The 17,433-nt window shown below is 50.7% G+C and overlaps 1 protein-coding gene across 1 annotated transcript in view; it reads left to right on the forward strand.

The window, feature by feature from the left end:
- Positions 1 to 17,433, forward strand: part of ABTB3 (ankyrin repeat and BTB domain containing 3) — a 246,484-nt gene that overhangs the window by 117,964 nt on the left and 111,087 nt on the right. The gene's annotated exons all lie outside the window — the stretch shown is intronic.

The raw sequence follows: 17,433 nt of genomic DNA on the forward strand, positions 1-17,433 counted from the left end.
TGGTTCTGAAACACATCTGGCCCCAAGTGCTTTGGAAAGGTGATTGCGTGTCTGTAGCGTCTACCTCATAGGGTTGTTTAGGGGGATAAAAATCAGTTTATTCAAGGGAAGCACTTAGAAGAGTGCCAGACAGCACATGGTAGACTCTCAGTAACTGGGAGCTATTCACGTTGTGAGTTTGGTGAGCTAGCAAATGCTAAAATCCTTTGGTTCCAGAGTCTCGGCCAGAGCTCACCTTCTGCAGAGTTGGGTGCAGTGAACAACCAGGTGGGGTAGGAAAGCCATTGGCACAGCCTGTCTTGGCTCAGCTGGGGCCACATGAAAGCAGGCCTTTGTGTCATGCTGGTCCGGAGACTAGCAGTCATGCCCACTTCTGGCCTCTGCTCCCAGTGGGTGTCCTATGCCCACAGTGAGCCCAGCCCAGCCTGGCCTGTTACACACAGCCTACAGGTTCCTGGCAGCCAGGGCCAGCTGGTCACCCTGTTGTCCTCAGTGCCAGCTGGGGCACACGGTAATTATTTACTGAGTTGAATCCCATGTATTGACTCTCAGCAGAAGATAACTGGAAATCTGCTTAGGAGGGTGCGTTATTGCCCAGCCCCAGCACATACATGTGCATGCATGCAGATACACAATCACGCGCACACAAACACGTCCAGACCCAGCCTATATTCTGATCCGCTCAGGGCTCCAGGGAAACCGGTTTCTTGAAGCGACACTGACTTTTCCTTTGCCTTTCTCTATCTGAGAAAGGGACTGCAGGGAAGGACCAGGAGGAAATGCTTTGTTTTACATCAAAGGATACCCCTCCTTTTGCTTATGAAGTTTCCTCTCCCTTTTTCTCTTGCTGGAGCCGCTTCGCTGCCTGCTGCCCGCTAGAAACAAAGAGCAGAGGCCTGCTGGCTTCAGAGGGCTCCAGATGTGGCCCCCAGGGATCCTCCAGATGTGGTCTGCCTAAAGGGCCCCGAAGTGCCCTCCACCCATGTGTGGGGAGGAGTAAAGGAGGCACCTGCAGAGACCCCTGTCTTTGTCTTGACTTCAAAGGTTCTTGGGCTTTGCTGAAACTCATCGGTGCTTTTCAGAACCAGGACACGCCAAATCCATCCTTTGCCGGGTTTTTCACATAAGAGCCCACCCTGCAGGAGCTGAGGTCAGCTGAATGAAAGGTGGAACGTGCCCCTTCGAAGGCTGGGTGGCAGGGACTGGCATGGTATTAATCAAGCAAAAAAGGGGAAATCTGAAGACCAGGTGCTCTCCCTGGCAGCGGGGAAGGTGGAGCTGGAGCCAGGCCCCGGGGGGTGTTTACTTTTCAATTCCGTGGGCTTGGCGGGAGACAGGAGCTCCCTCCCTCGTTATGCTGGGAGAGAAGTGACCTGCAAATGGGTAGAGTTGAAGGGGACTCTGGCTTCTGGCAGGGACCGCCAGCGCCACGGGACTTTCAGACAGCCAGGGATGGGAGTGTGAGCAACATGCCGCTGGGGGCCGCAAGCTGGGAAGGGGGCCCTTCAGGATGACCTTGAAAACCAACAGTGCCTCTTCAAAGGCCCGTTATGGACCAGGCTGGATGGGGAAGGCCGTCTATAATAGGAGCTACTTCTGGGCTATGGATTGTGAGCTGAGTGGTTCTTTATACTCTGTGAAGGGAAGGGAACGGTCATTTATAACAGGTTATTCTATGAGTATTTATTGAGCACCTACTGTGTGTTAGGCACTGTTTTCAGCAAGGGAAATATAGAGGTGAATGAAACAATGAGGGTCCTGCTTCGCAGAGCTGACTTTTGGTAGGAAAAGTAATAAGTAAATAAATCCATAGACACTATGCCTTCTGATGTAGGTCAGTGCTATGAAAACATACCTCAGGCTGTGGGTGTAGGAAGGGGCTGGGTGTTCTCCCTGCTGCTCTCACTGTAATGTTTAACAATAATTGAGTGTTTCTGCTGTACCAGGCAGTGTTCTGGGGGGAGTCTTAAGCCTGTGATTTATAACACTTAGCCCTCGCAGCCACTGTGTGATCTGAATGTTGTCATGTCTGTCACCCTTGGGCAGTTGAGGCTTGAAGCCACTGGGCCCTGAAGACATGGCTAAAACGTGGTCCAGCAGACATGGGCAGGGCCGTGTGACCTCAGAGAATTTCACCCGGGTCATGTAACCTTTCCGTGCCTCAGCTTCCTCATCTGTAAAAGGGGGATGATTAGTGTAGGAATTTTAGGGGTTTGATAAATATCCTTTCTGATGGGGAAAGGCTGGGTGGAAAGAGGTGGCTTTCCTGTGGGGCCACATGGGCTCCCTAACCCTGGACCCAGCACCAGGCATCACTGGACAGCCACGGGCCTCCCCTGCAGGCACAGGGGGCCCTGTAACGCTCGCATGAAGGGACTCCATAGGCAGAATGTGTTTCCTGTCTGCAGCTGGCTCCCAGCACAGACAAGGAGAGAGGAAGGAAGGGGCTGAATTGTGTGCCCTCGGCTTCGTCCCCACACTCGCAGCAGCTTACCCACCAATGCCGTGTGGGCTGTGCAAGTGCTGGCTTTGCCCTTTGCTGCTCAACCTTTCTGGGACTCAATTTTCTCATCCTTAAAATTGGAATAACACTGGCACCCATCTCGTGGGATTCCTAGGAGGAGTAAATGAGGTGACGTGTCAGTCACATAGGACAGGGCCTGGCACATACTGGGATGGAGAGGGTGATGCAATAGGCTCCCTGTGTTGAGGAAAGCCCTCTACTCTGAAGCACAAAACTAGAGAGAAGAGGCTCCCCCCACCAGCAGCAAGTAGTGCTCACCCCAGAGGGTGGCTGTAAGGACTCGACCTTTTAATGTGAGAACAGTGCCCAGCACATAGGAAGTGCTTATTGAATAAGAATAGCTGGAGCCATATGCGATGGTCAGTATTCAATTTTTATGACCTACAGAAATGACAGCGTCATATTTTTCAACCCAGTATTGTTTCTGTCTTTCCTTAGTGAGGTACCACAGTAGGGGCTCAATACATGTTCGATTCCTTCTTCTCCTAAGAGTCTGAGATTGCCACCCTTTCCCCTCCACTCTAGCCCAGTGTCCTTTTGGCAGCTGGTCAGGAGCCTTGGTCCTGGGCCCTGAGGAGAGCCTGGGCTGGCCACCCCGATCCCTGATGCTGTGGCGCCCAGACAGCAGGTGTCAGAAGTGCAGTCACCGGAACCGGCTCGGACACGGCCCTTAGCAAAGCGGGATACTCCTAATTTATCACTTGGAGCCCAGCAGACTGCCATCTGCGGGGTTGCCCCTGGGCCTCGTCACTTAGCGCGTCTGCTAATTAAAGGCAAGATTAATGACCTTGGCCTGGTGGCACCTCTCCCAGGGCCTGGCTCTGGCTGATTGGGCCTCAGCTGGGAGGGGCTGCCCTGCTGCTTGGGATGGTGGCCAGAGAGGAGGAAACCCACCCAGAATGGAGACTCTGGGGAGAAAGCACCGAGCCATCTGGGAAGCTGGGGTTAGCCCGACGCCTCACTGGCCACCTGGGCGAAATGAGATCTCAGTTTAATAGGGGATGGACAGGGAAGGAGGGTGAGATATGGGTGCCTTGTTCGTGTATGTGTCCCCACACCTGAGAACAGTTGTTGGAAATTGTTGCTGTCAAAGAGAACAGATGTGAAGTACCGACTGTGCCGGGCGCGAAGGAGGCGTTTAATAAATAATAAATTGTAGCACGGCTGGGTGCGCGGGTGGACCGGCTCTGAGTACACAGTCGGTGCTTAGTAAGTGTCTTTAGCATCAGTTGTAATAGAAAGTCCTTGTGTGGTGCTTGGAGTCAAGTGTTATTCTAAACATTTATACGTATTAACTCAACGGGTTCTCATGAGAACTCTATGAAAGACCATTGCCCCATTTGACAGAGCAGGAAACTGAGGCAAAGGGAAGTTAAGTAACCGGCGCAAAGTCATACAACTAAGAAGTATTAGGGAGCATTGAAAGATCACAAGATTTGGGAGCTCTGGAGGGATTATCTGGGTGAACCTGATCTTTTTCCAGAAAAAATAAAAGTTGCCTTTTGTGTCCCTGGAATCTTAGGATTGGGAACAGAAGTAGGAACTCCTATTACAGGTCAAAGGGAGAGAAAGGGAGTGGAGAAGAGAGAAAGTATTTGTAAAAATAACGCCTAGTAGATGTTGAGCCCTTACTTAATTCTGTACCGAGCCCTTGAGATGTTTCCCTGTGTTTATTCCTTAGAGTGGTAGCGATACTTAAGGCAGGTGTGAGTTTTGTCCCCAGGATGTAACTTTTGCCAATGGGACACATTGCAGATGTTCCTGGAGTCTTGGGGAAGGAGACAGAGCAGCATCATTTCCCTCTGCGATCCACCAGGTCAGGCTGTAGGACGGACCATTGGTCTCCCTGGGCTCCTCCTGCTGACACCCATGGTCGGGTGAGCTGTCTGTGTGTCAGTCTCCTTGTCTATGAGATGGGCCTGAGAACGCCTCCTTCCCAAAGCTGTGAGGCTCGGTGGTGTAGTGGGTGCTCACCCCCGCCTGTGCCGTGCCTGAAGTTCTAAAATGTTGGTTTCCTCACCCTGAAGCTTTCTAGATGACTGCAAATTGGCCCCAGACATTGAGGCTCCCCAACCTTCCCCTTGGATCTGGTTATGACCCCGCCCCCTGAGTAGCTGAGAGCAGGCATAATTTCCCACTTTTCAAGTGCAGAAGCTGAGGCTCGGGGTGACTGCAACCCAGGGCTCCCAGCCCAGTGTAGTTTTTAGGACTCTGCGATACTCCTTGGACCTAAAGAAAAAATAGCTGATCATTCATTACCAGGAAAGACATTGGAGACCAAAGAGAAAACACTGAGGGGCTCATGTAATATCTGGTTTGACAGAGCCCAGAACACAGTCTGTCCATCCATCCCTGTTATTTCTGCAGTAGAGACTGGTTTGAACTGGAGAAGTCCAGAGCAGGGCCGTTTCAGAGATGAAGGGCTCTGAGCGGCTGCCATGGAAGTGTACAGATAAACCTGAAAGGCCTCTACAGGCCCAGAGGGGCTACGATGGAAACCTGTAAAATGTTGAAGGGAGGGTGTGGTAGAGCAAACACAGGATAGTAGACATCCTGGCCTCGCCAGAAGCCAGGACAAATCAAAGTACAGCCAGCTTTAGACAGAGAGTAAAAACATGGACTCTGGAGCCAAACTCCCTCAGTTTGAAACCCTGCCCTGCCATTTACTAGCTGTGTGACCTTGGCAGTTCACTCGGCTTCTGTTCTTCATGTTACAACTGTAAAATTGGCCAGTAGATAAAACCTGCCTCTAAGGGCTGCTCTGATGGTTTAGTGAGATACTACCTGGAAAGGGCTTATAACAGTCCTGGTACAAACGTAGTAAGGGTTGTATAAGTGTTGGCTGTTGCTGTTAGTGGGAATGTCAGCTGTCCAGTTCAGCAGATGTTTATCTGATCCTACCCTTGGGGCTGGCCCTGATGGTGCAAGGACAAAGATTAGTGGTACAAAGATGGGGGGATTCCCAGGCAGGGGGGACAAGACAGTGACAAAACTGAGCATCAAGAGGCCCCCAGAGTTTAGCTGCCCCCAGGGATGTTCCCAGGGGTTATTAGAAGTCGGAAATACCTGGGGTGTGACCTTGGCCTTTTGACATCTCTTAGCACCATCATCAGAGACAGCCCCACCATGACAGAGGTCATCCCATTCCAGTGCCTCTGCTCTATAGATGAAGGATGACACTGGGGCCCTGGGAAGCCCAGGGACCTAGGTGAGGCCACAGCAAGCCAGTAGCCGAGTGAGGACAGAGGAGTCCTGCGTGGCAGTTTTTTGGGTCCTTTGTGTGAGATTTTTTCCCCCACTTGGAATGTAGCAGACAGACAGAAAGTGTGCATATCAAAAGTGGACTGCTCAGTGTATTGCCACCACCAGATCCCACCTGTGAAATGTTGTCCTGACTCCTATAGCATGGGTTAGTTTCACTTACTTGGAATCATACAGTGTGTACTCTTTTGTGTCTGGCTTCCTTTGTTCAGTATTATGTTCCCTTGATTCACCCATGTTGCTCTGTGTAGCTGTATTTTATTGCTTTGGCTGGAGAAAACCCACTTTGATTTATCCATTCCACTGTTAACAGGCATTAGGTTGTTTCCCAGTTCGGGCTACCACATATGATGCTGCCGTGAACAGTCTAGAGCATGTTTTTGGTGGAGGTTTGCCAGCAGCCCTTTAGAGTATACTCCTGGGAGTGGGATAGCTGATCTTCTGTACTTGACCTCCAGCATCAGGCTCAAGAGGAGCCTCTCAGCCCACATTCATTGGGCACGATTCTGAGCTACATCCTGTGCGGGGCTCCCGGCCGTCCACCGCAGCTGAGAGCCACCTCGGCTCACCGTTTCTCTAATGAGGATGTGACTAGCGAGTCAGGCTCCTGGGACAGAGCAGCCTGGAAGATTTATAACAAGGCATCAACACATTTAAGGGAGTACTGCTTCGAACAGTAGGCCTTTTCTGAATGATTAAAAGCCCAGGGAAGTAGGGACACTTGAGCAAAGATTAAGAAATCAGAGCCTGCTTTCTTGAATGGCTCAACTCTCGGGCAAACAAGCTGGGACCATGGACCAGTAGCTGGACCAATGATGTTGGGGAGGGGAGTGGTCAGCCACACAGGGAGGCAGGGCATTAGAGAGAAATCCAGAAAGATTAAAGATTAGGATGCCCTTGGCCCTGGAAGAATAGGTAAGGAGAGAACAGCCAAATATTCATTGACTCAAAGAGAATAATATTATGAACCTCCACTTGTTACCGTATTTTACCAACCTTTAGCGCCAGGCTTGGTTCCTAGGCTCCCAGGTCTGCAGAAGCTCCCACAGAGCTGAGTTTAACACAGATATCTGGTCTACCACCTCCCACTGAATCATGTTCTCCTGAGCTGGGGCCAGAAGAACAATATTTTTGTATGAGCCCCAGTAGTGATTCTAATTCTAGGTTTGGAAACCACTGTTTTAAGGGACTAGTCCCTTTGGCCTACGCTGAGCCTGATCAAAAAGGGCTTAGCTTTTCCAACTCACCATTAACCGCCTCCCTCCTCCCTGACTTGTCTGTTCTCCAAACACGGAGGTTGCCCTGCATTCTCAGGATGATTGTCTGCTGTGCACCCTATCTGGCTGCAGCAGTAACTCAACTCAGCAGGGAACCTCCCTCCCACCTCAGCTTCCTCGGACTGCTTTTAAGTAACACCCCTTCATGTTGACCTTCTTTTCATACCTTTTTTTTAAGATTTTTTATTGATTTTTAGAGAGAGAAGAATGGAGATGGGGAGAGAGAGAGAGAGAAACATTGATGTGAGAGTGAAACAGTGAACGACTGCCTCCTGCACGCCCCCTACTGGGGATCCAGCCCGCAACCTGGGCATGTGCCCTAACCAGGAATCAAACCGGCGACCTCTTGGTGCCTGGGATGATGCTCAACCAACTGAGCCACACTGGCCAGGGCTCTTTTAGTGCCTTTTAAGAGACAGTATCTCTCTAGGACCAAGATCAGGAAGCAGTCTCTGTGGGCTAATGAGCTCGGGATGGATGTCTGATCACCCTTGACCTTTCTCAGCCTCAGTTTCCTCCCCTATAGACTGGGAGTAGTAAGACTACATTAAGTTGTTGTGATTACCAAGGGATACAGTGAATGTAAGGTGCTGAGCAAAGCTTAACTGATCAATTGGGTACCAGAGAAGCGAGGAATGGATAGAACTCAAGGGTGAGTGCGAACCATTTCTGTTGCCCAGGGTCTGTTGCACCAGCCTCCTGCCTGGTATCCCTGTCCCCAGTCTTGTCCCGGCCAATCCTTCAGCTCCCAGAGAGATCCCAGTAGAACCCAGATCTGACCTGGACCCTTCCTGCACTGCAGTCCTGCAGGGGCAAGGGAACTAGGGTGAACCCTACAGCGTTCCTGTGTCACACCCTGTGGTATAGGGACATTACATGAGTTCTTTCATCTTCACAGCTGACCTATGCAGATGGCACTATCTTTGTTTTTAAAAATAGGGAAACTGAGGCACAAAGAGGTCGGAAATAAAGCTAGCCCTGCGCCCAAGGCTTCTGACACTAAAGCCCATGTTCTTTCCTTTGTACCAGTTTGTCCCCCGGCCCTTCCCTGGGTGCCCCAGCCACTGCGGGTGATATTTGACAGCAGAGAATGCCATGCCAGCTGAAGGTGGCAAAATGCCTCAGGGTAGGACTGCCAGCTTGGCCAGAGAACATCTTTACAGCTCTCAGGCTCCTGGAGCCCACTGTGTTGGTGTCTGAGATATTGGCTCTTGGTGGCCAGGGATTGAAGCAATAGATCCCATTTCTGCAGGATGGGGCAAGATGCAAACATGCCTCCAGCAGCTGGGGCCCCGATTTGCTTATTTTACAATGTCAAAGCACCATTTCCCCCAGTAGGCTGGGAGAGAGAAAACTAGAAGGGCCCCGCCGGGTGAGAGGTAGGGCAGGGGCACTGGCTGGTGGGCTGGCTGGGCTCCCTGGCTGTCCAGGCCAAGCAGACATTGCTCCAGCTGTTCAGCCTATTGCCTGTTCCTCCCTGGCGAGGCCTCCTGGGGCACAGTGAGATGTCAGATGTGAGCTGAGAGTACCTAGCTGGGTCTCAACCACCCCACACCCTTCTTCTAAACTGTGATCTAAATTACAGTTTTCTGAAAAAATCACACAACCTAAAGTTGCCAAAGCGGAAGGTAAGCACCTTGGAAATCATCTAATCATCTAATCCCTCATCTTTAGCTTTGGATGGCAGGAGGCCTAGATTCAGTCCTGGCTCCCCCTTTGCCTGGAGGTGAAAGCTGCACATGTCAGGGAATCTCTTAGGCATTCAGTTTTGCCATCTGCAAAATGGAGATAATAACAGCTCCTACTTCATAAGACTCTTGTAAGAGTTAAATAAGGTAATATGTGAAAAACATTTAACACCATGCCTGACTCACAGTAACTGCTCAAAAACAATAGTTATGGTTCAGTTTTACAGGGGAAGATAGCAACATCATTTATTCATTCATTCGGTCCTCACTCACTCTTTCACTCTTTCGTGCTGCAGACATTTACTAAGCACAACTTGAGTGTCAGGTGTATCCCATACCATCAGAACTGTCACTTGAGCTATAAGACACCTGCCCTCCCCGGGGGCACATGTGGAGGCGATCAGGACAGGCTGCCCAGAGGAGCTGCTGCCTGGACTACATCCTAGAGTCTCCACAGAAATTAGGGGAATGTAGAGAGGCAGGATTGTAAGCAAGTCTGTCCCCCCACACCCAACTCGGACTGTGAGTTCCTTGAAGGCAGGGGACATGTACAGGGGAGGGGAAGCATGAAGTAAGTCTGTGTGCATGTATTTGCTTGCTTGCTAACTTGCTTATTTGTGCGTGCGCACACACACACACACTCCTTGTGCATTTCATGTCTATATACTCTTATCTAATATGATGTTCACATAGTAGGTACTCAGTAAATATTTGTTGACTTGAACTAAAGAAAAGCAGCTTTGTTCTCTAGTTGAGGGTCCAGCTTTTGGGAGAAATCTGCACCAGCTGTTTCTCTGAGTGCTCTAAGCTGGCTTAGGAGGGGCATTTAAATAGACCTGTATTTAAACATGCTGGGCCTTAGGGCTTCAAAAGCAAGGTGCCTGTACTTTGTGCCTGAAAAGACAGCAAAAGGCCACTTGCATCTCTCACCTCTGACCAAAGTAAGGTCAAGAGGGCCTGCAGCCTCTCTCCTGCCATTGCCTTTAGTACGTGTCTATGATACACAGTTCATGGATATGTCAAAAGACATCACTGTGAAAAACAAGGGAATGGAAAGCAGATTACCTCTTAATGCTCTTTAGTGGGAAAATGGCAGTGAGAGCTATTATTCCCTGGGGCAGGAAGGTCGTGTGGATTAGCAGACACTCTGGCTCTACAACTGACTCCTTCTGGATGCATAAGTTGAGAGGGGAATTGTAACCTATCAGTGTTGATGGGCCTTTGGAGAGAAGATGCTAGCATGTACTCTCTGAGTTTCAGTGTGAATACTGGAGGTACGTCATCCTGGTGTATGGGTGGGCCTGAAGTTTTTAAAAAATTCAAGCTCAAAACTGTTTTAATTTTACTCTAATGTATTTCGTTCCATGTTATGCATCAGCATGTTCCAAAAAATATTCAAATTTGCTTTCAAGGTTATATAATATGAGGTGAAGTAAACTAAACAGGAACTCAGTGACAGAGATGAAAGAAAAACAAGGGTCACAAAAAGGAGCCAGAAATGAGATGCATTTAAAACTGAACGCTCTGCGATTCTGTGGTGGGCTGTAGACAGGGCGCTGAGCTTCCAGGAAGCATGATGTAAAGGGAAACCCTGGCAGTTACACTGCCCCAGTGGCCATCAAACGGAGCTAGTGATCAGGACAAGAAAACCTGCAGTCGGTTCCGAGGAGACTCCCTCTGAGCCCTTTGTGGAGAGAAGCCAGTGTGTTGAAGAGCAGCCTCCCTCGGAAAATCCCTACGGAGAGCCCACGGCCACCTGGCGTAGCCCCTCCCTGGAAAGCTCCGCATGGGCCCTGCTCAGGCGCAGCTCAGGAGGGCGGTGGGGCCCAGGTGCCCAGCTCTGCTGCTCCTGCAGTTTCGGGTTGCTTTCACGCGGAGATTCTTGTCCCAGAGCTGAACCCATATGACAGTTATTTTTAAACTAGTGTTTAATTGTATGTCTTACATTTTGTTGTTGTTGTTAAACCTCACCTGAGGATATTTTTTCCATTGCTTTTTCAGAGAGAGTGGAAGGGAGGGAGGGGAGAGAGAGAGAGAAACATCTGTGTGAGAGAGACACATCCACCAGCTGCCTCCTGCCCCCGCCCCGACCAGGTATGTGCCCTTGACGGGGAATCGAACCTGAGACCCTTTGGTGTGCGGGCCGACGATCTAACCACTGGGCAACACCATCCAGGGCATATATTTATTATTATTATTATTTTAAAGAAGACATGATCTTGTTTGAATTTCAAAAGCTGTGACTGTTGAATGGAGGCAGGTGGGGAGGGGTATAGGCCCAGAAGGCCATCGAACCAGGCCATGTGGTCAGGCCTAGGAAGGCGAGGGCCGCATGGCTCTGGTTCTGATGAGCCTCCCACTCCTGCTCTGGTGACACGCAGTAGGTGCTCACAATCAGTGTCCGTTGAATAAATGGGCTGGGATGTGGTCTGAACAGAAGTCTGATAACAGTTTAAAGAAAATAATTAATCTTGGCACATTAAGACAGAGAGAGAAATTGCTGAACATTTTTGTATTTTCTATCATTTTGAAGAGTTTAAATAAGGAGACGACAAATTCAGGAAAGATTGGATCTCAGATAGCAATCCAGTCTCATCCCCTCCCATATTTGTATATTATATAACTAGCATGTCTGGGGGGCTTGAACTCTCTCTCAGCTCACCTCTCGAAGCCAGGATTCTGCTCTCATCATCATCATCTAGAATCTAAGAATAGTTTTCTGCCTCAACTGCCCCGGATTCCCGCCTTCTCAGCCTCTGACCCTCCACCCCCACGCGAACGACCTAGGACCCAAACAGCATCCAGGTTTTCCCTAATACACACTGAGCCAGGAGCAGCCTTTGAACTGCCTGGACCTCCAAAAATTTGAAACTTACAGGGGAAATGGGATCTGTTTGAGATTCTTCCTGGAGATGCTCTAACTCTAGTCCCCCAACCTCCTCCCCTCCTTCTCACAATGTATTTTAAAATGCTTTGGGGACCAACGGCTTTGAAAACTGCACATATGTTTACTTGGCCCAGGGAATGGTGGATGCATCTGGACTCCAGATGTTTTCCAGCCCTGCAGATTGGCAGGCACTCCCAGGTGGTGTGGACGCAGCTTAGACTAAACAGCAGACAGCGCTGCAAAAAGACATCTTTCAGATTCCCTCGTGGCCTTTGACACTGGCTCCCCCTGATCTAGGATGCTCCTTGATGCTCTCCCCGGGGTCTCCATTTCATGAGACATTACAAACACACCCTTGTCAGGGCACAAGAGCCTTTAGGACAATGTAGAGGGACTCAGGAGCCAGGTGGCCTGGCATTGAATTCCAGCTCAGCTGTGTGACCTCAGGTGAGTTATTTGCCCTCTCTGTGTTGCAGTGTTCACATCTCTAAAAGAAAACTAGAGGTCTCCACCTTATTGGGCTGTAGTGAGAATTCTAGAGTTAATGCATATAAATAAAAGGCTTAAGACAGTGCCTGGGACAGACTCAGCACGAAGTAGATGTTTGCTGTTATTACTCCCAATTTCCTTCTTCTCTGGAGGCCACTGTGGAATTAGAAGTTGGTTAGTGTCCTTTAATTGGTCATTATGAATTTACCTTAGCCCTGTGGACAAGTCTTTTCTCCTAATGCCTCCCCGGAGTCTGATAATGGTGGTGGTGATAGTGCTGAAATTCACTGAGCACCTCCTCTGTGCCAGGCACTGTGATAAACACTTGACGGATAGAGCCTATATGAGGTCCTATAGCTTGCTCAGTATTTAACAGAGGGTGTAATGCAGACAGTAATTCTTGGAAACAGGCACTATTATTAGCTCCGTTTTTCAGCTGAGAAAGAAGGCTCAGAGAGGAACCGGGCAAGCAAGTCATATCCAGGACTTGACCCAGGAGAGTCGACCTCAGGCCCCATGTTCTCAGCCTCCACCCGGAGGGAGGTCCTCAGGTTAAAAGCCACAGGAGTGGGATTCAGGCAGAAGAAATGACGCCCAGCGCTGCAGGAACTTGAGTGGGAACAAATTCAATCCAACTCCAGAGGAGGCGGCCTTTGAGCCAGAGAAGGTGTCCTTTGAGCAAGTTCTTCAGAAAGATGGATAGAGAAAGGCATTCCAGGCAGAGGGAACAGCGTGAACAAACATGTAAAGGTAAAAACCCCAGAGAAGGTTTAAGCACAGAAGTAGTTGGCTTTAGCCAGAGTGTAGGTAGGTAGAAAGCCAAAGCAGGAACTGATTATGGAGGGCACTGGGTGACAAAGGATATCTTTTAGGAAATAGGGAGCCACGGAATGCTTTTGAGCAGAGGAGAACATGCCCACAGCTGTGCTCTTGGAAGATTAACCTGGAAAAGGAACTGCAGGTGGAATTAAAGGTAGAGAGAGTGGGCCCTGGGAGATCGTTGGATTTGATGATGCCTGATTTTCCTCGCAGCCCTAAACCGATGAGGTCCTCCTCTGTCTCCCTGAGTCACTGCCCAAGCGTACTCTAGTCTTACAAAAAGCCCTTCATATACATTCTCTCCATTAATGCATAGAAGAACCGTAGGCTGGTGGACTATATTATACCCATTTTAGAGATGAGGAAACTGAGGATCGTAGGGACAAATAGCTGACCAAAGGTCACAGGATTTAAATGCAGCAAAGCAGGCCCAGCCCCTCTGATTTCAAATCCATCTCTGCTTTCCTGTCCACCATGCTGCTCTCTGTAGTTTTTCAAGAGGTTAAAAAATGGATGGGGACATGGATAACCAGGGAATGTTGTCATCGCCCCTAGCTAAGGGAGGAGAACCCTGTCTGCACCTCAAGGCCAAAGTCCTCCCTTGCTGCTGCTGTGTCCTGGCAGGCTGGGGGCTGGCTTCCAAGTCAGAGTAACAGGCCGTCTGGTTCCTGCAGAAGCTCTTTCTTTACTGCCTCCTTCCTCTGGCTCTCTGCCCTTGGCTTCTGGAGAGGGGAGCTCTTTGGGGGACTGTGGGAACGTCTGTCCGCGTGTGTCTCTGCGTATGTTTGCACACCATAGGCTGGAACAATGAAAGCAGCCGAATGTTTGAACTCGTGAAACAAACAACCCAGCCTTGCAAATAAATCAGCCACTCCACCAGCCCAGGAGGGATTCCACCTGTAGGGCAGCAGATGAGACCACTGTTTTCTTCCCTCTTCTTTTTAAATATTCTCTTGACACACAACAGAACTTTCTCTGGGAAACAGTGTTTCCAGGACTGCACAAAACTATGGTTGGAATTATTTTCATGGGGGAAAAAAAAGTCTATATGGATAATCTGAAAAAATGACTTTGTATCTCTATTTTACGCTCTTAAATGTTGAATAGGAAATAATCACTGATGTTTCTAGAACACCGTTGCACCAGATACTGTTCTAAGCATGTCACAGGAGCTGATTTGTAACCTTCATAGCAGCTCTACGTAGTAGGTAGGTACCTTTACTTGACAGATGAGGAAACCAAGGCACAGAGAGGTTAAGTAACTTTCCACAGTCACAGAGCTGATAAATAGGCGAGCTCAAGTTTGAACCCAGGAAGTCTGTTTCCAAAGGCCAGTTAATTCACCACTTTGCCATTAGGTCCTGCTTTTATCCCCATGTTACAGCGGAGAAGTGAGGACTGTTGCCCAGCACAGATCCCATTGTGTTATAATCAGGTCGCCCATGTCTGTCTCTTCCCAGTGTTCCCTGGAGGGCAGAACTACCTTCCTCACCCAGGCCCTGCTGCCTGGTACACAGCAGATGCTCAGTGGCTAAGGTGGGATTGGTTCACTTTCTCTACTGGGAACCCCTCAAGGCCAGGGAGGTGATCCCATTTATGACCAGGTCCCCTGCGCCCAGCACTGTGCCTGCCTTGGGGAAACGGGCTCCGCAAGTGGGCCAGGGAGGAAGACATTTTTCGGGGAAAAGGAGCCCTTTTCCTTTGGCTTGCATGGCTCTTCCTTTCCTTTGCTCCTTCAGCTCGTCATTTCTACATGGTCTTGCGCTGAGACACAGGCCTCTACCTCCCTGACTGCCGGTAGGGGAAGGTCAGCCAGTCCCCTGTGCCAGGGGCCGATTTCCCTGGCTGGCGGGCATTCCTTGGAGAGGGAAGGACCTTGCCTACTGCCTTCGCTGGCATTTGCTCTGACTTGGCCACCTTTTCACTGATCTCCCGTAAGGAGTAAATCGGTATAAATTCTGCCAGAACCTGGAAATAGCTCAGCAAATGTAATTTTACCCCCTTTCATTCCAATGGGGTTGATCTTGGAGGAAACCCATTGACTGACAAAGACCCCAGCTACATTTTTTTGCACTCATGATATCACAGCCATTGCCAGAGAGACCCTCAGGGATCATCTGATCCTGTAGGGAGAAAGGGCAGTGTTTTGAAAATCACCAATTGATCTCCGTCAATTACTCAGTTGATCACCATCAGCTGAGTGTCTGAGCAGTGCCCAAGGGGTGACACTGATAACAAGGTGATGGGCATCCAGAGGAGAGGGAGCCCGCCCCTGGGTTGCTGGGTCAGGGCAGAAAGACTTTCTCGAGGAGAAAAGATTAAAGCCAAGGTACTGGGGAGGGTGGGATTCGGTCAAGCAGGAGGGGGAGTCATTGTTAATACTAATACTGCACATCTGAGTAGAGGGCCTCTGTGCTGAGGAATCAGCCTGCCTCCATGGCCAAAGGGAAGGCGAAGAGCAGTTCTGCAAGGTTCATTCGTTTATTCATTCATCACCCAGACCCATAGCCCCTTAGCTGCACCCCGGCTGACCTGAGGATGAGAGCGGGTCCACACCCCCCGTCTTCACACTCTGTTCTTTAGGTCTGCTCGCCGCGTTCATAAATGGGAGAGACTGTGCTCCAGAAGTGTGCAGGCTCCTTTCAAATGCATTCATTCCCGCTCATTCATGGATTCACTCAACAAACATCAGCCAGGCGTTCCCTTTGTACCAGACCCTGAGCTAAGAGCTGGCGCTGCAAGCTGAATGGAGCCCAGTCCTGCCCCCACAGAGCACTGCCAGTGGGTGGGATGGGGGGGTTAACTGTGATAAAACACTTCGTCCAAGATCGGGGTAAGTGTGCTGCTAGCCTGTTGGGATCCGGGGCTTTGGGGAGGCAGTTATAAAAGGAGCCATTCTCTGAGGAGACTTTATAAAGTGATTTCTCTGAAGACCTTGAATGAGAATTTGGGTTTTGAGAGTGGAAAGACTCCCCTCCCACCTGCTCCTTTCCTGTTAGGTTTTATTTTCACCTCCGCAGATTGAAATCTCCTGATCGTCACTTACTGACCACACACTGCCTCTTGCCGAAAGCGGGGGTGCTGCTGCTGACCCGGGGATTTTGCCACATCCCTGTGTGGCCTGTGCTTGTCCTCTCTCCATCCCACAGATGGGGAAGCTGAGGATCAGAGAGACACAAGTGGTGCCCAAGGTGCCCCCCACACACCGGGAAGGTGGAGGAAATGACAGGATGGCTCCTCCAGGCCCCAAAGCTGGCCCCTTCCCACGACACCCCAGTACCTGAGCCAGGGGCACAGGTGCCATTGTCCACAATTGCAGAGTAACTTTGGACAAACCCGCAAGCCCGCTCCCCCTCCTCTTCCCTGTCCTGTGCCCCAGGCTCTCAGACTGTCCCCTGCCTCCCTCACCTCCTCTTCAATTTCCCCAGAAGGACACCTCCCCCGCCCCCCCCCCCCCCGGAGGTCTGCCCAGTTCTTCCAGAGAAGGCCAACCAACCACACTCAACACAACCAAAGGAAACAGTGTTGTGGTTCAAACGAGCCCATTTTGGGGACAGCCGCAGGGAAAAACCCGTGTCGACTTCCCTGCTTATTTATTAGCTCGGCGCCCTCATTTTCAGACGAGAAAGTGATGTGTGGTCAGTGAATCATGATGAGGCAGTTTCAGTCTGCAGAGGTGAAAATAAAACCAAACAGGAAAGGGGTAGGTGGGAGGGGAGTCTTTCCACTCTCAAAACTCCAATTCTCACTCAAGGTCTTCTGAGACATCGTTCTATAAAGTCTCCCCAGACAGCGGCTCCTTTTATAACCCTCTCCCGAGGCCCTGGGTCTTGGATGAAGTGTTTTATCGGCGTGAACTCCCCCCCGCCACCCACTGGCTTGTCCTCTGGGAGATGCCCGGGCCCCCGGCCGCCTGTGCAGTGCGCTGAGGGCCGGGGGCTCCGTGCAAGGAGACTATAGTGTTTAGTAGGCTGTAGTGTTCACACCCCCGCTGGTAGGGTCAGTGGGTTAGACCGACAGGAAGCCTGTCAACCCCCAGGGCTGGAGAGACAGCTAAGCTGCCCCAGGGCCAACCCCCAGAGAAAAGATCCCTCTTCCCTAATAGAGCCAGAGGAAAAGGCCCAGCTCCAGCCCAGAGGAGTCACCTGGGGGCCCAGGCAGCGCCTAGGGCCTTACCGCCCAAGATCCCCGCAGGGAAGGCCGAGGAAGATGGACAGTGGGATGGCCTCTCCCTGCCAAGCCTCGCCTGTCCCTTCGCTGCCCAGGGAGGGGACGCTGTCGTGCAGAGGACAGCCTCAGGGCGGACCACGAAGGTGTTCTCCGAGGCTGGGCACGCTGGGCGGGAAGTCAGCCAGAGCTTGAAGGCGGACCTCTGACCACACCTGGAGGCGGTGTTTGCCCAGGAAGCGGAGCCTCTGCCCATCAGCAAAGCAGCCCAGGTGCTGGAACCTTCCCCCAGCCTCAGAGGCCAGCTCCTCCGTCACAGAG

Source organism: Miniopterus natalensis, chromosome 2 (genome assembly GCF_054644295.1).
Source record: "Miniopterus natalensis isolate mMinNat1 chromosome 2, mMinNat1.hap1, whole genome shotgun sequence".
Classification (NCBI taxonomy): Eukaryota; Metazoa; Chordata; class Mammalia; order Chiroptera; family Miniopteridae; genus Miniopterus; species Miniopterus natalensis.